General features: G+C 40.0%; 1 long non-coding RNA gene across 1 annotated transcript; it reads left to right on the forward strand.

Moving 5' to 3' along the window:
• The first annotated feature begins 18,488 nt into the window (after positions 1-18,488).
• LOC121033366 (uncharacterized) lies at positions 18,489-22,467 on the forward strand. Its single transcript, XR_005791854.1, has 3 exons — positions 18,489-19,919; positions 20,722-20,833; positions 22,270-22,467. It is a non-coding gene; the product is annotated as an uncharacterized LOC121033366 (long non-coding RNA).
• Positions 22,468-23,855: the final 1,388 nt, after the last annotated feature.

The following is a 23,855-nucleotide window of genomic DNA, read 5'->3' on the forward strand; positions in this document are numbered from 1 at the left end:
GGGGAGAAGGAAGTTTCTTAGTTAACGTTAGCAATAGTTAATATGATTAACCTACATTCTCAGTTAATGACAGCAATACCTGTCACATGCTGAGTGGCTAGTGTGTGTCAGGCCCTTCTTACCGTTTTAATCCCTGTCACAGCTCTGTGAAAGAGCAGGTGTTATCACTCACCGTGTTACAGGAGAGGACACTGCAGTTTGGAGAAGTAAAGGAATTCTCCACTTTCATAGAGCTAGGAGGTGACAGAGTTGGGACTTGAACCCAAATCCATCTCAATTCGAATCGAATGATTTTTCATCTGTACCGCACAGCTTTGCTCAAGGGCCACTTTTCAAATACTGAACATAATATAAATTAATTTTTTATTACAAAAGAATTATATGTTCACCAAACAGCACTTGGAAATATAGAACTTATATTTAAACAATGTCAGGCTGTGGTTTTTCATGCAGAGTACCCGATGTAAGATGCTACAAAGACTGGTATTTAATTAGCTGTCATCTCAGAGACAGAGGCATGGAGTTTAAGTGTCCAGTGAGCCATTTTTTGGCCGCCTCAAAGTCTACGTTTCTGTGAAGCTTAAAGGTTTAACTCGTTGAGGGGCGCCTGGGTGGCGCAGTCGGTTAAGCGTCCGACTTCAGCCAGGTCACGATCTCGCGGTCCGTGAGTTCGAGCCCCGCGTCGGGCTCTGGGCTGATGGCTCAGAGCCTGGAGCCTGTTTCCGATTCTGTGTCTCCCTCTCTCTCTGCCCCTCCCCCGTTCATGCTCTGTCTTTCTCTGTCCCAAAAATAAATAAACGTTGAAAAAAAAATTAAAAAAAAAAAAAAAAAAGGTTTAACTCGTTGAATCCCACCTACCTAGTTTATGTACTCTCTAGTTTCCGGTCTTGTACTTACTTTATTTGCCCACTTGGGAAGAAAGCAAACACAACAAAAAGAAATCAAGCTCCGACTTGGTACAGTAGTTAATAGAGCATCTTAAATCAACACAGCCAGGGGAACTTGTACAGATTCAAGTAATTACTTTTCTCTCTAGCATTTCACATTGTCTCTGCTACCAAAACTTCCTGATACGTAGACACGGGACAATGGGAAGCCCAGCTGTTTATTGGCACGGCACTCATCTTCGGCTTATGAAAAGAAGATGCCATTCCCGGTCTTGTCTCCTAGACCTCCAGTGTCACACCCTTTCCTTTGACTACAGTAAAGTGGTAGCAGAAAGCATTCCTCGAGACACAATAGAGCACCTTAGCAGCCACTCCAGAGTTGGAATTGGTATTAGGTTACCATTCTGCATTTTTTTTCGTACCATACCCGTTTACAGGAAAGTTGGAACGAGGTCAGGGAAAGTGCGTAATTGTTATCAGCTTTGCTGAGGCCACACCTGAATGAAAAGTTTGGGGCTGAAACAAGATCGAACTTGAGTGTTATTTGGGACTTAAAACAGCAAACATCACCGTAGAAGTGAAACAGCCTCATGGAATTGTTGCAAAGGGGACCAAAGCCCCATTGGAGCAAATTAACTTTAATCTGGCGGGTGTTTTTTGTGGGCCTGTTGCGTGCACCTATTTGTGCTGTACAGCCCAGGGTGTGCCTGTAGAGCTCAGACTGGCCAAGCTGGGCGTCCCAGCAGTTAGCAGCTCAGGCCCTGGCTGCACGCACTCTCGCAGAATACTACTTGTTATCACGGTGATTCGGATCTAAAACAGATCTGCTCCTGTTCTCAGAAACAAATTCCATCCAGCAAAAGCTTGATAGAGCATAATTAACCTATATCCTGTTCTGTCCCCTGACCCCGGTGATATACAGATCTTTAACATTTTGCTCATATTCTAGCGGCTGGCATGCTGACTCCTTTAATGAAATTCATATCTGGTCTTGGGAGCTGTCATTAGATGAAAATTATTACTGAGCCTGCAAGCAACTCTCAGATGATTTTGAGAACCTCCAGAATTAATTATGTTTAGAGACACTGCAAGCTACATTGGGTCAATCTGTTTTTTCTCATGTCAATTAAATTGAATTTACCAAACATTCATTGCATTCCTACTGTGTGCCAAGCACTGTGGTTACAAAAATGGATGGGATGCGGTTTGTGCCTGAAGGAGTTCTTCGTCACTGAGCAAGTTTTGGAGTCTTTCTCCCTTGCTGCCATTACAGCCGTATTCCATTCTCCCCGCCCCCGGTCTTTGGGTGTGTGTGTGGGTGCTGTTTCTTTTCTTTACACCACATGTGGGTGGTTTCCCCCTTTCTGCTGTGGATAAAACTCTCCCCAGTCCCATTCCTGCGGAAGACTGCGGTAGTCTTCCTAGTTCTAGGGAATAGCAGCATTGGGAGGGTGGGCCTGTGCCTCTGGATTTGAAAATGAGGCCAGTTGTCATTATCAGACAAGTGGAGCCAAATGCTTGGCGAAACATGGGTTTGTCAGGGGGGGAAATAGTTATGCTGTGTTTTTTTGAGTTATGGGAAAAAAAAGTGGTTGTGATTTGAATTCCCCTAAAGCATTTGCAGGGAAGGAAGAAAATATGCAGAAGACTCCAGTCTTTTCATTTCTGTCTCCATTTAAAAGATTCCCCAAGTCATCACAGACCATTGGCTGGCCTGGCTAAGGATGGCTGTTTAGAAGTTTTAATTGAAAAGTTGGCTTGGATTTTTCAGTTTGGACCTACAGATGAGAATCTACATTTTGAGGCGCAATTCAAAATGAGCAATTTGCCTTGAAAACAGGCATATTTTCCAGCTTCCTATGACTAATGGCACATGAAGGGAGTTTAGTAATCACATAATTAGTTTGCCATTACTAAGAAATCATTTTCAGAGACCAGGAGATGTGGTTTGCAATAACTTCAGTGGTTCTGCACCAACGACGTAGACTTTGGAGGCCTGCATTTGAAGAGAAAGGCCCAATTTTCAATGATAGAGCTCTGGGGAATTCTTCTAATTGGGGGATAAAGCTTGGTTTAACTCATTTTCTTTTTATTTTGTTTAGATTCCAACCCTTGGACCAGGTTTGGGGAAAAAACTTCTTAAAGTGTTTGTAAACTTTACAAATCTCAGGCCCTACTCAAGTTCATATATGTACATTGATTCCATGCTGAGTTTGAGAATTCGATGGATCATATATCTTTTGTAAAATTATTGCACCGTGTAATATTATAAACCATGCTTCCAAAAAGATGGAGCTCTTTTTTCAATTTTTATTTTTAAAACCGGCTAAAGGGAAGTAAAGTGTGAGCCGTGTTTGTACGTTTGAAAATAATTCCTGGTATTTTTGAAATTTTATTCAGAGAAACTCAAGTGATCCTATATGACAAGTACATTGAAGAGGATTTATTAAAATTTAGGGTTAACCTTTAGAAGATTAGCTACACATTAATAATTATTGGAGCTCAGTGATGGATATTTGGGGGTTTCTTTTTTTTTTTTTTCTTTTTTTTTTCTTTTTTTTTTTAAACGTTTATTTATTTTTGGGACAGAGAGAGACAGAGCATGAACGGGGGAGGGGCAGAGAGAGAGGGAGACACAGAATCGGAAACAGGCTCCAGGCTCTGAGCCATCAGCCCAGAGCCTGACGCGGGGCTCGAACTCACGGACCGCGAGATCGTGACCTGGCTGAAGTCGGACGCTTAACCGACTGCGCCACCCAGGCGCCCCTATTTGGGGGTTTCTATTTTCTCTAAATTTTGTATGTTTGAAATCTTTTATAATAAAAAATGTAAAATTTCAAAGAAAGAAGAGTGATAAAGATATAAAAGGAAATGAGACAGAAAGAGAGGAAAATGAGGAAGAGGAGGAGAAAGGAGGAGGAAAAGAGGTGAGGTAACCTTCTGCAATCACGTGGGAAAAATACCACATCTCTGGAGCCACTGGTTGAATCAGCGAAAAACAATAATAGTTACTAATAACGGTCTCTGACAGAATACTTAACATGTACTGGGACCGAATGAACATTACCTCATTTAGCCTTCACAACACTCTTTGATGTTAAGTAGCACATCAAGGTCTGCATTTTTAAACTTGTAAGCCCCGAGGTTCGGAGGGTTTACGTGAATTGCCCAGGGTCACACATCAATAAATGGCAGATTATCTGCAACCAGAGCCCCGGTCCCAAGCAAGGGGCTATTTTACAATGGCCTCCTGCAGGGTGAAGGAGCTTGGGTGAGAAGCACTCCTCATTTAGAGTCATGAAGGTACATTTCCGTAAAGATATCCACCAAAGTGCAGTGGAAACACTGCTGAACTGGACTTTCTTCACCTTGAATCCTACATCTGTAGCTTAAGGCTGCGTGACCGCGGGCAAAATGGAGCACTCCTGAGCCCTAGTTCCCTCATCTGTAAAACAGCACACAGTACGTACAGAGGCACAGAGTAGGCAGTCGGTGTAGAGCACACCTATCATTTTCTTTTCATGCCCTGGCTCCGTTCCAGTGAGTGTCCACAATGTAGCAGCTTTTCATGGTAGAAGAGACCGTAATGAGTGAACTTTAGAATCGTTTTTGACCATGAGAAGAGGCTTAAAAATGGACCTTGCCTTATATTCATAGAATATGGAGTCTAGGTCTACATGAAATGTACTTCATCAGCCACACAGCGGTATTTTTATAATTGCTTGTGAGACAATGGTGCATCATCTTATTGCCGCTGAGTCATCTCTCCACTCCTGGGAGAAAGATGAGCACGGGCTCATCAGGGCTGACCTGAGCATTCCTCAGAAGTCTGGCAGTTGTTTGGATGGGTTTGATTATTTTCTTATTCTTCCTATGAGCCCCAGATAATTTTGGGGGACATAGTGAGTGGCATGGTCACGGTTACCTCCTCAGTGGCTAAATGTGCTTATACTTACTGTTCCAATGAATAAAAACCACCCAAATTGGTTAATTCGGTAAAGAATTAGGTTAGCCACAGAAGTTGTTTGAAATAACTAATTTAATCAAAACACTAACTCAATAACCCCTACAGACCAGGCTAAAGAAAGTAAAATTAACTTAGTATTCTTAAATGTGTCATGCCACATGCTGAATTGATAAGAACATGAAAAAGAAGAACGTGTGAAAGACAGAGGATGAAAGTCTCTTAGTGTACCATGCTTATATCTACAACATCAGGAACCTCTCTTGACTTTTCTTCCTTCACCACGATCCCCAGCCAGGACTGTGTTACTTAGATACGCTCTTAACTATCGGCATTTAAAGGGTTTTCTTCGAATCTCCTTTGAGGACTAGAACAAACATTTTCAGACACTCTGTTGGACAGGCTTTCCTCCCATATAAAGAAAGCAATACATAATTATTTCCAAGTGCTGCAGTTCACTTCAACTCCAAAATTGGGCTTGCCATGATGTGGACATGGCTTGTGGTAATAGGTCAAGTACTTAATTAAATTGGGGACATCCTAGGTAAAGAAGCTGGTGAAAGAATTTTTTCCTGTTTAAAACAGACATTTTTTTTTTCTTGTAGGAAGCCTTTCATATTCTAAGTCATTTATATTATAAAACAGTTTCTTATTTACAGCTTCACTATTAGACATTGACAGGGTAGGAAAGAAGACAGAATAAAACATTATCAAGTAAAAGCAAATGGTGCCTCTTAAATATTACTTGGTAATTTTGAAAGCTTAATCTCTCTGAGGAGGGAGGCTTTTAGCTACTTTGCAGAAACCACTCTTGTTTCTAAATTAACTACCTAACTTACTTCGTCTTTGCAGCATGATTTAGTAGTTCCTTGCTTGATCGAATTCCCCTAAACATCACTGGAAGTTATGTCTCAGTAACTAGTTCAAAACTAGGCCCAAAGCAGATTTTTGAGTGGGAAAATTCTAGATAATGTGTGAAATTTTGGTGTCTGCGTGTCAGGTTGGGGAGGGGGACATGGAACCTCCTAGCTTCAGATAGTAATACACATTTTATTTCAGTCCTACATTTGGTGAGACTGCTACAGAATACAAGGGGGTTCCTTGTGGAGGCCACACGTGGTCATATGGAGAAGTGAGACTTTGACATGTGTGAAATCCTGAGAATTATCCTGAAAATCTGTTTTCAGAAAAAACAACCCTTATTCAACTGCCCTTCCCATACAGGTGGTCTCCCAGACAGCTTTTTCTGTGTGAACAAATGAACAAGTGGAGGAATCTGACTGTTCCATTAGTGAATAAGCTGCTTTTGCAGAAAAATGCAAACTGGATTAAGGCTGGATTTTCTAAGAAAGAGGATAGGATCTAAGACCTGGAGATTGGTATTTGGTTTTGACGTCCACAATACCCTTTTAGCGATTGGTTCAGTAGTTGGCTGTAGATCTGGAAAGGAAGTGTAGGCAGCTCTCATCTACTTGAGAGGAAGACCCGAAACTAGCCCCTTGGGAGCCTGGATGCGCTTGAAGGTTAAGGGTTGGGCGGAGCTAGCCCAGGGCAAAATTGTGAAGAAGGGAAATCTTGATTTTTCAGGTGCATTCGCACTCCCAACCCAAGCATCCAGTAACTTCCAAAGCGGGTGCCAACACTGTCATTTCCTCCCTAAGCCTAGATCGCTTGGTTGGGATCCAGATTTCAAAAGAAGCAAGAAAATAATAAAACAAAAACAAAAGCCAACAATTTATGTATTTGTGATTACAAAATCGTGGATACTAATTGCATAAAACCTGGAATATTCAATAAAGAATAAAGACAATGATTACTCTCCACCCATTACTCAGAGATGATCACATTAGCTTTTCTGATTATTCTATTTCTATTATATGTCACGTACATTTTTAGTAGGAGTGAGGGTATCACAGTTGGCCCTTAAGATTATTTTTTACCCTCTTCCCAATAAGATTTATTTATTCTGAATCTCTCTTTTTAAAAAAGTGTATTTACTTATTTTGAGAGAAAGAGAGAACACGTGATTGGGGGAGTGGAAGTGAGAGAAAAAGAGAGAGAGAGAATCCTAAGCAGGTTCTGTGCTGTCAGCACGGATCCTGACGCAGGACTCAGTCCCATGAATGAGATCATGACCTGAGCCGAAATTGAGTCTGAACTTAATTAACTGAGCCACCCAGGTGCCCGTGTATCTCCTTCTTTTAAGATCCTGTTGAATGCTAGAGATACAGTCAGTTCTGTTCTAATGTGATATATGCACTTCTGAGAATATACATGTTCAGCACAGCTGTACAATAAAAACCGTAGTCCTTATGAGAAAATGAGATTAAAGGGAAAACACTCAAAAACATTGTCAGTGACACATAAGAAGACAGAAACCCAATAAAGTGCTAGCACAGTTGTACCCATGCAAACAGTGATGAAATGTATAAACACTACAATACATAGGGCACTATATCTGGAAAAAAGAGCTGATGTTTACTTGGAGAAGTATGTATTGGGAGGGCTGGCTCTTGTGAGTTATTATGAAATGCTACAAGAAAGGTTATCTAAAATGTTTTTGGTAATTTAGCTTAGGGAAAACTTGATCCAGTTTAGGTTCATTTGTCAGCACCTGGTTTAAACTGACATAAGGCTCTTTGTTTTGCACAGTGTGAATATTTATACACTTTGCTGCAAAAATATTTTTGTATTTGACAGTTAGATGGTATCTCAGACCCTCCTGGAGGTTTAAATAATATACGGCATAAGCAATCTTCTAATATCCCCAAATTCTGAATTCTGACATACATATAGCCCCAAGAGTTTTAGATAAAAGACTGAATCTGAAGGGGCCAAAAATGTGTAACTCATTTTAGATAACAGCACATTTCCATTGTGACGGGGACCTTCAGGGCTGTAACATTTAGGGTCAGCCATCTTGGGAAGGCTGTTGTAGAGAACGGTGTGACTGACCATTCTTCCCTTGTTGAAGCTGTCTTATTTGTCTCCGGGAGCTGTATTCTAGTCCTACTTTTTCTACTCCAGCTGCTCTTTCTTAAATTTTATTGTGTCTCTTTCCCTCCGCCCATCGGTAACATTAGTGTTTTGTTTTGTTTTTTTTTAAAGATTTTATTTTTAAGTAATCTCCACACACAATGTGGGCCTCAACCTCACAACCTTAAGATCAAGAGTTGCATGTCCTGCCAACTGAGTCAGCCAGGTGCCCCAAAATTAGCATTTCTAAAGGTGTGGTCCAAGGCCTGTCTGCATCAGAGACATCCAGCAAAATGCAAACTTTCAGGCCTCAGGGCAGACTTTCTAAATTTGAAACTCATAGAGTGGAGCCCCATATTTTTAACAATTTGCCCCATGATTCAGAAATGTAAATAATCGTATACCTCAATATCCTTTCCTGTATTCACTTCTTAGTCTTACTTTGGTCTCACTCGATCAATGGCCACGTGTATGCCGACCACTTTATTGTTTATGGCACGTCAGCATACAGTATCTTTATCTTTACTCCTGGGCTTCAGATTCCTATGAGCAGCTGCTAATGTGGATGTCCCAGGGGCATTGCAAAGTTAGCTTATTCAAACTGGACTCCTCTTCTTTTTACATTTCAGTGAATGGAGCCACAACCATCCCATTTTCTCCAGCCAAAACTCTCAGCTCATCTCAGCTCTCCACTTCCATACCCTTCTTCCACTTTCAAAACATATCTCCAAGTTTTCCACTTTTCTCCTTCCCCTAACCTAGGCCACCACAATCTCTTGCCTCGACTACTGCAGCAGCACAAGCTTCCCCTTCCAGACTGTTCTTGTCCAATCCATTCTCCATAATGGAGCTGGACTGATCTTGTTAAAATGTAAGTTAGAGCATATTAGTCCCCAGATTAAAAACATTTAAGAGAATAAAAGGTCCTACCTGTTGTTACTTGCAAGAGCCCAAACTCCTTATCAAGACCAGCAAGGCCCTGGTTAGTCCTCCAGCTTCAGCTCTATGGCCCCTGTCCCCTGTGACACTCCTCCCCGGGCCCCCCACTGCATTTAGGTCTCCCTGCCATGTGCTCCTGTGGCACCTCATGCTTCCCTCTCAGAACACTCATTGAACTGTATGCAATTACTTGCTTAATTATCTGTTTCCTCCATCATCAGACTCTAAGCTCCATGATAGCAGGACCCTGTCTTTCTTATTACGGAGTATTCCAATGGAAAGCACTCAATTAATATCTGATGAACAAATGAATAAATGAATTATTTTGGCATGTGTGGATGTGAGGGCAGGGGTGGGGCCTTTTATGCTTCTTAAGCAATATAAGTGAGGATGGATGGCCAATTCAATTTAGTTCAAGACAACTCAATTTAACAAACAGTTATTATTGAGTATTTATTATGCTCTATTGGGCCTGTCACAAAGTTGGAGAAGACAAGGCCTCTGCCCTCAAAGACCACTGCCCTAACCTAACTTGTCACTTGCTGGCATCCTGCTGTTATGGACAGATGGCTCAGAATCACAATGCCACTGATGCCCTGACTTCAGGAACTGCCCACGCCTCTAACCCCCACTCGGTGTCCTGCCTGTTTCCACTTCAGGCGTTTGGCCAAACTAAGCCTGAATTTGCTACATTCATTAGCATGAGCAAAGAACTGTTTAATGACTAAATTTTCTTAAGGACATTCCGACTAACTCCCCACTGCCATGTGCCCTTGACCATTGGGCGACAAGCAATTTCCATATAAGATTACACTTATAGAGGAAGTTACAGCAGAAGCAGGAGTGAGGCAGAACTCTCAATTCCAACTTTTAGTAGTTTAGTAGTTTAGTAGTTTGTTGACCATGGGCAAGTCTTGATTCTTGATTTTCTCACGTATAAATAAAGAAAACAATAGCCAACTCATAGATTTTTGTGACTTTTAATGCTGTTAACCAAAAATAATAATGGCAAAGATTTCTAGAGTGCTGGGCCTTGCCCCCAGGTTAGCACCAGAGTCCATGTCTGCCGTCACTGCGCTATTTCCTTGGGGGTAAGCTTAACTGAAGATATGGATAACCTTCTATTCTGGTATTGGGGAAAATCAGCAAAACCTTTCTTTCTTTTTTGTTTTTAAGTTTATTTATTTATTTTGAGAGAGACAGAGACAGCACAAGTAGGGGAAGGGCAGAGGGAGAAGGAGAGAGAGAGAGAGAGAGAGAGAGAGAGAGAGAGAGAGAATCCCAGGCAGGCTCCATGCTGCCAGCGCAGAGCCTGGCACAGTGCTCAAATTCACCAAACCAAGAGATCACGACCTGAGCCGAAACCCAGAGTCAGATGCTCAACCCACTGAGCCATCCAGGCCCCCCAACAAAACATTTCTGAAGGGATTTATTTTATTTTACGTGAATTCTCTTATTTTCCAGGGCCCAGAGAAAATGTGCTGTTAAGTTTTTTACAGAACAAACAGGTGCTATTAAAAATAACATGCCACCGTTCATGTTATCTTCAGGGGCGCCTGGGTGGCTCAGGTCATGATCTCACAGTCGGTGAGTTCGAGCCCCGCGTCAGGCTCTGTGCTGACAGCTCGGAGCCTGGAGTCTGCTTTGGATTCTGTGTCTCCCTCTCTCTCTGCCCCTCCCCTGCTCATGCTGTGTTTCTCTCTGTCTCAAAAATAAATAAAAACATAAAAAAAAAAAAAAGTAAATAACATGCCAGTGTTCATGTTATCTTTTACTTGGCTTTTCCTTCTTATGTTACTGATGTATTATCTGTTAGGTGTAGTTGGATTCCACGTGGCCTGGTCTTACATACGTTCAGCCCTTTGGAAGGTACTTTGGAGTAACTGAGCATATTGAGGAGGGGAGGGGGAGAGAAGGTACATCTTTTAGTCACTTGTTGAAGTAAGTTTAGCAGTCAAGTTAATTCTTGAGTCTAACGGCTGTTTTCGAGCCAGATTTTTGCTTTATTTGATATATTATTATCTTGATTATACGGTATAACTCAAGTAATTTTACATCACAGGAAGAGTTTTTGTTTAAGTGCTTGCAGGTATACAGTGACTCTAGAGCAACATTCCAGCTCACAGTACGGTCAAAAGGGAATTATACCAGTGTTTTAAAAAATATTTTAATTTTTGTTTTTAATTTTTTTCCTCAGAGGAATCTATCAAACATTTATTTTTATTTTTTAAATATAATTTATTGTCAAATTGGCTCACATACAGTGTATATACAGTGTGCTCTTGGTTTTGGGGGTAGATTCCTGTGATTCATTGTTTACATACAAGGCACAGTGCTCATCCCAACAAGTGCCCTCCTCAATGCCCAGCACCCATTTTTCCCCTCTCCCCCGCCCCCCTTCAGCCCTCTGTTTGTTCTCTGTATTTAGGAGTCTCTTATGGTTTGCCTCCCTCCCTCTCTGTTTGTAACTATATTTTTTCACTTCCTCTCCCCCATGGTCTTCTGTTCAGTTTCTCTTGGTCCACATACTCACAAGTATCTGCTAGACACTAACGATTTCTAGATTATAAGAATTTGGGGACACAGAAGGCATATTAGTGACTGAATGTGGCTAACACCCATTATCCTAAAATATTCCTACAGTCTTACTTCTACAGGTTTTGAGCTTTTTGGGGACATAATATAGGGCTCTACTGTGATGAGACACATTTAAAGGAGATAAATAGTTGGGTCGAAAGCCCAGTCCATGGCACGTAATTGACTTCACTGGAGTTCATGTAACCAAATTTCCTTGGTCACATGTAGCTCAGAATAACTGAGGCCAGCTACCTCCATATTCATATCGTGTTTTCTCTAAGAAAGATTCAGGATAGTGGCAGGAATATAAATAAATATGCTGTAACTTCATAAATCTATGTATGTGTATATATTTGTGTTCATTCAAGTTTGGATTAAAGTAGAAATTATTGCAGTAAATAAGTCCATCAGCAAAGGGTACCTTTCATCAAGTAACTGCAGCATTTAAAGAAGTTAAATATATTTAGGCTTCTATCCATTTGAAGGCAGATTCTGAAGTACTGACACGAGGCCCTAAAAATAAATGTGAAAAGACATATGTACTAAGTAAATAAGATTGCAAATTTAGTGAGATTTAACATAAGCATTTACAGAAGCTGATGTGGAAGGAGCAGAGGCAATCTATAACTCAGAATATGGAGGGAAATGTCTCTTAAGTGGTGTTATGGGCTGAACTGTGTTTCTCCAAAATTCGTATGTTGAAGCCCTAATCCCCAGGATGTGATTATATTTGAAGAGGTAAATTTTAAAAAGATAATTAAGTTAAAATGAGGTCATTAGGGTGGCCCTAATCCAACATGACTGATGTTCTTATAAAAACAGGAGATTATGATACATACATGTACAAAGAAAAGACCCAGGGGAAGACAAAGAGAGAAGACCATCTATGAGTCAAGGAGAAACGGTTCACAGGAAATCAACCCAACCAACAGATGCTTTGGTCTCAGACTTCTAGCATCTGGAATTGTGAGAAAATTCATTTCTGGTTTTTGGTTTTTGTTTTTAAAGCTACGCATTCTGGGGTACTTTGTTATGGCAGCCCTAGGAAACTATACAAGTGGTTTTTACCACTTCTCACCCCTTGACCCTCTTGCTTTGTTTTTGAAGACACAAGCATTGTTTCACTTCTACTTGATTTGGCTCTGAATATGATGTGACTCTCAGAATTGCTGATGAGGCACAAGAATTTCATTTCTACACGGAAATGCCGTGTTAGCTAAGTTTGATGCTGAGAGACCCTGTAAATATCTTCAAGTTTATCGTTGAATGGGAACAGAGAAAGATGCTTACTATATTTGTAGCTAACAAGAAACCAGACGGTACGGGCCAACCCGAATCATCTTGGTTGGTTGAACAAGGAGCTGAGCGGAAGTAGAGGAAAATTCAAAAAAGATAAGGATAAGCTCTTGAACTTGGATTTAAAAATGTCAATTGCAGGGGCACCTGGGTGGCGCAGTCGGTTAAGCGTCCGGCTTCAGCCAGGTCACGATCTCGCGGTCCGTGAGTTCGAGCCCCGCGTCAGGCTCTGGGCTGATGGCTCAGAGCCTGGAGCCTGTTTCCGATTCTGTGTCTCCCTCTCTCTCTGCCCCTCCCCCGTTCATGCTCTGTCTCTCTCTGTCCCAAAAAAAAAAAAAAAAAAGTTGAAAAAAAAAATAAAAATGTCAATTGCATAAGCACAAGGTAGGAGAGAAATTGTTAAGCAGTAGTATGTATTGAAAGCTCATTATGAGTCATCTGAATCATGAGAATGCCCTCATACCCAGTATTCTTATAAGCTATCATTTGTGGATTCCATGTTTTCAGGGGTGCCTAGTAAGAACATGAGCTGCCTTAGGAAGCAGGACTATGAATTTCATATGGCTGGAGGTGTCCAAGCAATAACTGGGGAGCCACAGGGATGTGGCAGAGGATACCTAGTTAACTTGACACACTGGTGGTTGAAGTTAGACTCACACTAATTGCTGCCTGAGGAATTCAAGACCACCTGCCCCCACATAATTCTGAGTTTTTGGCATTGCTATCTTTTAAATATTAGTGCTTGGGAAAGCTGGTGGAGAGAAATGGAGATAGCCCTGAAAGCCAATGACACCGATATTAATTGATTTTTAGCTCCGTTTGCTTACATCTTCCTTTGAGATAAATCATTTATTTAAATGGGGATTTGGAAACAGTGGTCTTTGACTGTATCGAGGGTCTGTCCAGCTTGACAACTCCAGATATTGGGTGAATTTGATTTATTTGGAGGTTAGTATCTTAAATGATGGTATGTTGATCTTGGTTTCACCTCTATCCTCTGTTGCTTTTAAGATAAGCAGAAACAGATTGATCCATAAACCATGTGTTTACCTGTATACACTAGTGAAATCTTATGCTGGGAAAAGTCCCCATTTTAATAAGCTTTAAACAAAAAATTCTACCTTAGGTGCTAATTAGAATCTAAATTCAGGTGTTAACCTCTTTGACTGAAAGTGCATGTTGAGTAATTGCAGGAAAGGGGCCAATTTCAGGCACAGCAGTAATTACTGAATTAGTAGAAAAGTTCAAGTAGGGCTTCGGATTTCAGATCATTACTGAGCTTTCTGAGGAACAGCTAATCCTGGAGTGGTTGGGCTTCTCACACCTGTGCGCGCGCACTTGTTTGTGTGTGTGTGAGCATGAGTGAGTGTGAAGGGAGCTCCACTTAGATTTCAAAGAAATAACCTCACAAATGACCACAGAATTGGATACCGATATTTCCTATTATTTAAAAATATAATTTTAAAGACCTCTGAGTTGACCTTTACTGCTTTTTTACCCTTTACTTCAAAAGCAGGGGGAAAAACAGAGTCTGTTTTATCTGATAAAATGGTTTTATTCTTAAATTTTAATCTGTTGCATTATTTACTTCCTTAATGTCCTGGGAATTAGCCTTTAATACGCCAGGGAGTATGAACCTCTGACGTACACTCTTCATTGAATTTAGTTGTTGCCAAGGGTTGATTAAGCCCTTAAACCTACTGTAGTGATACTCTCCAATGATGTAGAAGAGGAAAACGTGAGAGACTACAGTTGCCTTGTTGGTACATGGGGTGCTGTTCAATCACAACGTTATCTTCCACCTTCAAACAAAATCTAATGGTCCTAAGTAGAAACAAGATCCGTAAAGACAAAATCAACCCAAATCTTCAGGGCACAAAATAGCTTATGCCCTCCTTCACTATGGTGACTGTTTCTTTACCTTGGGTGTAATTTCAAGTGTTAGCTCTGATTTATAAAGTGTTAAATGGTCTGTAGTCTTGTAAAGAGCTTCTCGCTTACCCTAGGAACAATGGTGAATTATTAGCATCTATTCACTGACCTCAAAAGTCAAACTGTGGAAATTCGCGGTACCTAACTGTTTATGAGCATTTTTCAAGGAGACTCCGCACACATTATTTTTTAGTGTTTACAGCGTGTGATGTAGAAAAATATGCCATAGGCTTCATGCCCTGATGAAGAATTCATAATCAAATAAGATATAAATATGGGTAGAGTTAAATAGTAATACCAAATAGAATAAAACTGAAATAAGGGTAGCTATTCATCAATATGGAAATTGATAAATAAATTATGGGACATCCATATACTGAATGGGATACTGTGTACCCATTAAAAAATTTAGGTAGGTCTGCATTAGTATATAAAGAGCCTCAAGATCTATCTTTGAGATTAGAAAAAAAGCAGAATAAGGATATAGAATTAGCTTACCTGTACGGTTTTTTTTTAAAGAAAAGGATGTCTATAAATAATGTGTATGCTTATTACTTTTTCTTAATGTTCTATAAGAAATATGATAGTAGTTATTTTTAGGTGATTGGGGATAATTATGGGAGGACAGGAATGTGTGAATAAGGAAAGAATTACTTTAATTTGTATCTTTTGGTATGTTTTGATTTTTTTTACCATATATTTATTGATCTATTTTAAAAATATAAGTAATTTCTGAAAGGCATGCAAAGTCAGACTATATTTAAAATAAAATAAGGTGGTATATTATTCATTATCAAATGATGTTATACTCAGTGGGCATCACAGAAATTCAAGAGAGAGAGAGATCAGTAAATGAGCTCCTGCGTAATTACTCTAATAATTACTCCATTTATGGAACTGTGCTAACATCATATTTGATGTTTCTATCCATTACAGTTATTTTTTATTTATTATTTTTTAATTGATTAATTTTTTTAACGTTTATTCATTTTTGAGAGACAGAGAGAGACAGAGCATGAGCGGGGAAGGAGCAGAGAGAGGGAGACACAGAGTCTGAAACAGGCTCCAGGCTCTGAGCTGTCAGCACAGAGCCCAAAGCAGGGCTTGAACTCACGAGCCGCGAGAGCATGACCTGAGCCAAAGTTGGACGCTCAACCGACTGAGCCACCCAGGCACCCCCATTGCAGTTATTATCTTTATTGATTCTCAAATTATCTTTTCTTAAGCCAGTGGAAGCCTCTTCAAGTTGGGTCCCACATCCTTTTGATATAACCTTGGTAATCGTTGATAGTTTCTTGCAAGATATTCCAGGATCATCTTGTACATTTTCTACCCTACATCTGGAATTGGACTTCTCTCCAAAGAGCACTGGTCTGTTTTACTGAGACATGGTGTTTAGAGAAGATGTCTGGACACTAGTAGTACTTATTGCTACAGGGTTGGTCGCTTTTTCTAAGCCTTTTCAGTGAACATACTTAGGAAATTGGGTGTGTGTGTGTGTGTGTGTGTGTGTGTGTGTGTGTGTATAATACATATTTATTTACATGGTAAAATACACATGAGTTCATACTGATATTTTCTATCAATAATTGCTTTAAACGTAAATGGTTTAAATGCTCTAACCAAAAGACATAGGGTGGCAGAAAAGATAAAAAAACAAGACCCACTTATATGTTGCCTACAAGAGACTTATTTCCGACCTAAAGACATGGCAGAATGAAAATGAAACTATGGAAAAAGATACTGTATGCAAATGGAAAAAAAAAGTACCGATATTTTCAATTCAGATTCAGAAGTTTTTCTTAACCTCACTGATCTTACATATTTATCTCTTTTTATTCACACTGGAAATTCCAGTTCTCATAACATAATTACATAACAGTCTCACAATAACAATACCAACACTGCTACTACTAATGTAATTATGGAAAACAGAATTAGTGAAAACAGTTGTCTTTAGAGTATGTCCTCCCAAGAACATATGGTCAAATAGCTGTTGTAAAAGTCATTTGAACTAGCTCCTCTCTGTGATGTTAGGCTGTCAGCTGGCCACACAGTGAGGTTCATTTGTTTTACCTTACTTTTGATTCTTCAAAGATGGCATTTTAAAATTTAATTTTGTTTATTTATGCAAAATATTAACTTGGTGCCAAAGTCAAAGCTATAAAACAATATATATCCAAAAATGTTAAGCACTAATGTCCCCTGCCCTATAAGTAACCTTTAAATTTTTTTTATTTGCTGATTTGCTTTTCCTTTGTTTTATTTTTTAATTTTTAAAGTTTTGTGCCCTACCACCCGCCTGCCCCCCCCCCCGTTTTATTTTTAATATAATCAAATGGGTATTTTAGGGAAATGGAAGCACATAAAATATAATGGAGATCACACCATAGTAGGAGGTAAAGATATCCTTTATTTCTTTTTATAGCATCTTTCATAGCTTTTTGTTTTCTTTGAAGTTTTTAGTTCTCAATATTCCATTTTACCTATTTATTTTTTTACTTTGCTTACTTTTTCTAGGTATTTAACACCAATTTATATATCACACTCCCTAATTGTCTAAATCTTTCCTCAGTGTATTTGAGCACATCCAGTATTTCATCAAGTTCATCTCTGAGTCTTTCTCCCAGAGGCATCAGACTCTGATGGCTATCTGGTTGGGTAACTCCTCCAGCCTACTGCACAATTGCCAGCCCATCCTTTCCCATCTCGCTTCACTACCATCTTGGGAATTTCCTCCTTTTTATTGAGTAAAATCACCTGCTTATTGATTCCCCTGTCGCCTTCCTTCTTGTTTTCCTCCCTCATTTTGATAGTGTGTCGTTAACTCCTTTGGCTTGATATTGTGATGAGGTTCATAAGTATTGTTCACTCTGTTTCATCTCCCATCACCCAAAACTGGGGCTATCACTGGAGATTATCCCAAGGAATCATCTTGACCCATCCTGTGTTTTCATATGGCACTTAAATCATGTAATGTATAAATGTTTCACAACTTGATTTAGATTCTACCCTTGCTCCAGAAGGCCATTACTTAAGGCTGTGTCCATGACAATTAACTAGGGAGTCATTTGCTCTAAGTTCAGATAAGCTTCTTTGCCTACTGCTGAGCAGTTTCTGATATAATTGGTTGAAAGCTGTTTTATGTACATGGTAGAAGTATGTGACACAGCCTAAACAAAGCCTTGAATAAGTCCAAGGATCTCAGAGTGTGGTTGTTTGCATCAGATTATCAGTGTCTTTGTGGGGATGATGAGAGTCAATGATAGGTGTGATATCTTCATGCCCACAGAGCATGATTCTCTCATACAGGTACAGTGAAATTCCCAGGTTGAGTTTGAAATAACGAGAGGGCATAAGCTACTTGAATTTAAAGCAAGTAAGCAAACAAACAAATAACAGTAGCAAGATTATTGTAAAATGAGAGATGCATGCATGCATGGATGCTGCAGAAGAAAAGAGGAAAGACATTCATTGGTAGGCTTTTGGTTATGTATTTCAATAATGTACAGGGTTTGTGGCTTATAACATCATCAGAGTTATACAATAGCATTATATCCCTGAGAGTTGTGCAGTTATCTCTCCCTTTCTCTTTCTTTTCTTTGTATATAATGGGGGATCTAAGCCTGGATCCATGCCCTACCCAGGACATTTCCTCTTTGTGGCATGTGAGCCGTTACCAATGCTAAGATTTACTGCTTTGGGGATCGGTTCAGAACAAATGTTCCAAACAGCCGTCTGCCTCAGGCAAGGTAATTTTGGACAAATTCAACAAGACTTCAAAGGAAGCCACCTACTACAATGCCTAAGGAGGATAAAGACCTGATTTAAATGAATGTATTGCAATTAGTGGGTATTTACTTTATATGTTGCCAAGTTCTGATAGCTTTCTCTAACCCTCAGGGAAATAATATATATGTCTACTTCTGGTGAGCTGAAGAAACGGGATATGTGCTTTCCAGAGAGACAGGTGTTGTGAGCATACACAGATCTAAAGGAGAGAAAAGACAAAAAGTCCATGAAAGCTGGAGACAAAGAATAAATGCGATGTTTGTTTTGAACAGAAGCGGAAAAAAAAGGTGCGTGTAAGTGATGTGCTCCCAGCATCCCCTTCCCTGGAAAAGGGGTAGCCCGTCTTCCGCAAAATTCTGTTTTCTTTGAAAACAGCTTGTATTAACTAAAGAAGTAAGGAGGAGGAAACATTTATTATCGGCAAATGTGGAAAAGCCACGTATCAACTAAAGGAGTCTTGGACCACCACGCTGACTTAGGTCCATCCTGAAGGGCTGGAGTTTAATCCAATCATTCAGCATGAAGCATTCCAGTAGTGGAGGAAATGAAGGATTAAATAGTGGTGGAAGAATGAGAAAGTAAGACGTTGGATGTATAGCCAGAGTGGACTTTAATCAAATCAAGCCAGAAACAGACTGAAATGGAAATCTAATAGCCCCATGTTCTCAGATTCATGTTCCCAGTTTCATTCCAGATCTTATTCTTAAAAGGGAGGTTTAGCGTAAGAATTGTTACAGGAAGAGACTAGCATGTTCTCTCAGCATTTTTCGCAGAAGGGATGTTGAGAAGGTCAGTCCCAAGTTTTGTCAAGAAGTACAAATAATACTGTATAGATACTTCTATTTGGGGGTGAGGGGAAAGTAGAAGGGGCTCCATGCCAAAGTCTCCCAATCTGACTTCTCTTTGCCCCCAAAAGATCCCAGGAGAAGAGAAGCAAAATATACTCCCTCTCCTCTGTGCTTGTGTTTATTTCAGGCAGTACACAATTGAGCAAAGAATCTCTCACTAAGAAATCTACTCCAAGACACAGATTTAAAAGCAGATCTAGAGTTATTAGAAGTCTGTTAACCAGTAAGACTACCTTACTCAGATTTCCAAACCCTATTTATCTAGACAATTGTCAACCTTCTCTTCCACTGGAGATACAGCCATGTATTTCCATCATGTTTATCACTAAGCTCTTCCTGAGTTTTGGACTCAAACTCATACTCCGATGTTTAGAACTTATCTGACAGATGAAGACGCTTTGTAAAACTAGCCTCTAGAAAAGACTGCTCAAATATCGTTTTGATAATGGTGCTGTCTCTTGCTATCCGGAACACATTTCCTGATCTTTATCATTCGATATTCTGTGAACCAGCTGAATGTTTTTCAGTCGGTGGCATATGTCCTCCTTGATGTCCTGCACCATTCCTAGTCTGGGAGCTTTGCTGTTGCCCCTGAACTTTGGAGTTCTCTGAGAATGTTGACTCTGATTACTGGTGTTTCTGAGGAGGTGGAAAAACAGAGGAACCGTTTAGGAATGGAGAGTGGAACTTCAGGCGGCATGAGACGAGGTATTTCAATCAGTCTTAAACCATCTGACATGCGCTAATGGTTGAAACGGAGGTGTCTTTTAGGTGTGTGGCCTGGCGTTGCTCTCGCCTCCTGTTTACGTTAGCAGCTTGTCTGTCTGAAAGTTATGATACCACAAAGCCTCTTTAGGGTCTCAGAGCATGATGCGGCACGCTGGCTCCGAGAAACAGCCCCCAGGGCCAGCTCTCTAAGCCGCTGCAGGTAAACGTCAGAGGTGTGGGCAGGTAAGCGTTCAAGGGAACAATGAGGAGGAGAGCAGGTGAACGCAGCCTGGCTTCAGCTGGACGTCCTGAAACAATTAGGCAACTTCTATCAGAAAAGGCTCTCCTTTGGAAAGATAAAGGCAAATCTGTTAAGTGACTACTGTCACGTCCTGAAATGCCATGCGATGCTGATTTCTCACTTCCTGGGCCGGCCATTCCACCCAAATCAGATCTTGCTCAGCACACTTGTTAGCAAAGTCAATCCTGTTGATTGGTGCCTTTTAAGTAAGGAAACTTTCTAATTTTTAAAAACACATTAGCAAAGGAATTTATTCTCAGATAAGGCAGCTTGAAGTGGCAGTGTAAACATAATGAGCTAAAGGAAAGCAACCTTTAAACCACGGGGGGGGGGGGGGGATAAGAGATTTGAAATGATCAATTTCTTTAATCTGGCGGCCACACTTTGGCAAATATGTTTTTGACTGCATCATTTCTGAAACAATTACTTGTAACACAATTTAAATTGTTTATCCCCCCACCCCTTTGACAGTCTGTTCATTTTTTTTTTTTTATTATACAGGTAATACACAAATACAGCATTATTGTAAAAGATTCAAGGAATACTTCTATCCTGACCCCTTCCAGCCCTGCCCAGTCAGACATAATCATGCACCCTGTCTCTCCCCTTAGAGGTATGTGACTACTGCTAGAAGTTTGCTCTGTGTCATTTGAATTTCCTTTCACTATTTTTACATATAAATATAAATTCTTCAGAGGTTTAAAAAAATAAGCATAAATAGAAATGTATCTACTTTATTTGAAATTCTCTTTTTTTTTTTTTTTTTTTTTTTACTTTAAAACACGTATTGGAGAGTTTTCTAAGTCAGTGCATATTTGATCCTTTGCATTTTTTTTTAAATGTTTATTTTTGAGAGAGAGAGAGCATGTGAGAGCAGGGTAGGGGCAGAGAGAGAGAGAGAGGATCCGAAGCGGGCTCTATACTGACAGCAGAGAGCCTGATGTAAGGCTCGAACTCACAAACTGTGAGATCTGGACCGAGCTGAAGTCAGACACTTAATCAACTGAGCCACCCAGGTGCCCTGAGCCTCTGCATTTCTTAATGGCTGCATTAGTGTGGAGTTACCATTAACTCATTTACACCTCCCTCTGTTGATGGACAGTGAGGCTGTCTCTCTTTTTTTCTATTATAGTGAAACACTTTCTCTTCTCCCCCCCAACCCCTCCCACAGGTGTGAATGCATTTTTCGCGGAAATTTCTACAAGTAGAATCTTTGGGTCAAAGATGTCAATTTTGCTATCCTTTCCCAATAAAACTCATCTTTTAATTGATAAATCAATTACTAGCATATATTGTATACCTACTATGCTCATGGGGCTTTAGACAAGACATAAACATATATGTCTTAGTAGGGGATATGAATGACTCCCATATGAGGCCAAGGCCTTTTCAGACAAAAACCACCTTTTAATTAATTTTGCTTTCTTTGGTCACAAGACTGTCCTCTAATGTAATTAAAGACTGTGGGCCTTTGTTGTAAAGCCGACTGAGGCTACTTTATTATAACATAACAGTTTTCCATTTAGGACCTTGCATCGCAAGTTTTAATTGATATTTAAGTACAAGATTTCAAAGGACTAGTGGCTGTTTTTGTCTGGGGACTCCCAGTCTCTGAATATCTAACTATCCCTCATATATCTGGGCAGTGCAATCCTTAAAATACCTTGTGACCCCAAATCAGGGCTCAGGGACTAGACTGACAGCCCAGCCACGATGTGCAGCAGACTCAGATGGGGGTAGGAGGCGTGAGTCTGATGGTGTCCCTCCAGGACAGCTTGATATGATGGGACATCAGCTCTGGGTGAAGTGATCTGCCTTTAGCCAGTGAAGAGTACAGCAGAGACTAGAATTCAGGTATTCTGACACCACAGCCTGAACATTTCACTACTAGGTTATCCTGCAACTCCTCCGTTCAAAATGGGATTTTTGTCTCAACGGTGTGGCTGTATCCTTGTGTGCTTGCTTAGGGGGCCTCGTGCTCCAGCAAAAAGAGTCTGAGTTTGAAACCAGAAGGACCTGGATTCACATCTTGGCTCTGCCACTTTGTAGCTTGGAGCAAATTCCTGAATGAAGAGTCACTGGTCCCCGGGATCAAGCGGGGAGAGGCTGAGACCTGGTCATACTTGAATGCCTGGCTAATGAGCTTTGTAAGAATTTTTTGATTAATAAGTGAATGGAGTTTTCTGAGCCTTTATCTCTTCATCTGTAAAATGAGGATCATCAAGCTTATTGCATAAAGTCCTGCCTCCCATAAACCAAAAAATTGTGAATACTCTAGGCCCACACTAGAGACAGAGGCCTGTGCCACAGTATCTTGCTTTTCTAGGAGTTTGGTGATTAGGGGGGAATGATAATTCCTGGCTGGTTGTTATTTCAAAAGATGATTTTTTTTTTTTTTGATTATTGGAGTAGTACACATTCATTTTATAGAGAATTTGGAAAAACTCGGGGAAGTTAAGAATAGAAGATAGAAAGTAAAAATATGTCACTGTAGGGCACCTTTTGGGATGAGCACTGGGTGTTGTATGGAAACCAATTTGACAATAAATTTCATATATTGAAAAAAATAAAAATAAAAATAAAAATGAATGATTACAAAAAATAGAAAATAAAAAAATTAAAAATATGTCACTGTAAGATAATAGATATCAGCGTTACTGTTTTGGCCAATCTTCTTCCAAACTTTAATTATTGCTTTTCCTGTCTGAATCTATTTTATGTAATGTAAATGAATGAATAAATGAATATAATGAATATAAAACTTTCTAACCTGTTTTTTTCCAAGTACCGTTTTATTATGAGAATTTCCCCAGACCTTAACTAGTCATTGAAAACAGGATTTTGAATGTCTGTCTAAAATTTCATTATATAAAGTATCCTTACATCATTGAAACATTTTTTTATTATTGAGCCATTTCTTGTTTTACAGTTTTTCAGGATTGTCAAGAAATGGCAAGAAACCACCTCACTAGTGGTGCTCTGAGGTTGATTCCGGGCTGACAACATTAGAATTACCTGGGTAACTTTTGAACTGGACCTTTCTGTCTTCCACCCTGGGGATCCTGAGCAGTAGGCTTATGGGGAGGGAGGTGTTTTTTAAGGGGGTTAAATAAAAAGGTTAGTGTAGGGTACCTGAGTGGTTCAGTCGGTTGAGCATCTGACTTCAGCTCAGGTCATGATGGAGCGGTTCGTGAGTTCTAGTGCCACATCAGGCTTGCTGCTGTCAGCCTGTCTGCTCAGAGCTGGCTTTGGAACCTCTGTCCTCTGCCCCTCCCCAACTTGCACTACAAACAAACAAAAAGGGGTTGGTCTCTCTAGGTGTTCCTGTTAGAGATGAGGGACCACTGACCTTGAGTTCCCTGAAGACTGGCTCATGCACTGCTGGAGTCCCCATGTCCCAGGCAGTACCTGGCACATAGTGGGTACTTACTAAATCCACGTCAAACACATTGTTCAACACGTTTTGATATTGGTTACTATTTCTTTAACACAGAAACTTGAGAGAGAAATTAGCAGGTTAACATTTTAATTAAAAATATCTTGAGAGTTTATAGTGCCTTCTTAAGAAATCAACACATATTTCTTTTTCTTTTAAAATAAATAATTTTCAAGAGCAATATAGGTTCATCATAGGA

The sequence above is a fragment of the Herpailurus yagouaroundi genome, unplaced genomic scaffold (genome assembly GCF_014898765.1).
Source record: "Herpailurus yagouaroundi ecotype Mexico unplaced genomic scaffold, PumYag 159, whole genome shotgun sequence".
Lineage (NCBI taxonomy): Eukaryota > Metazoa > Chordata > Mammalia > Carnivora > Felidae > Herpailurus > Herpailurus yagouaroundi.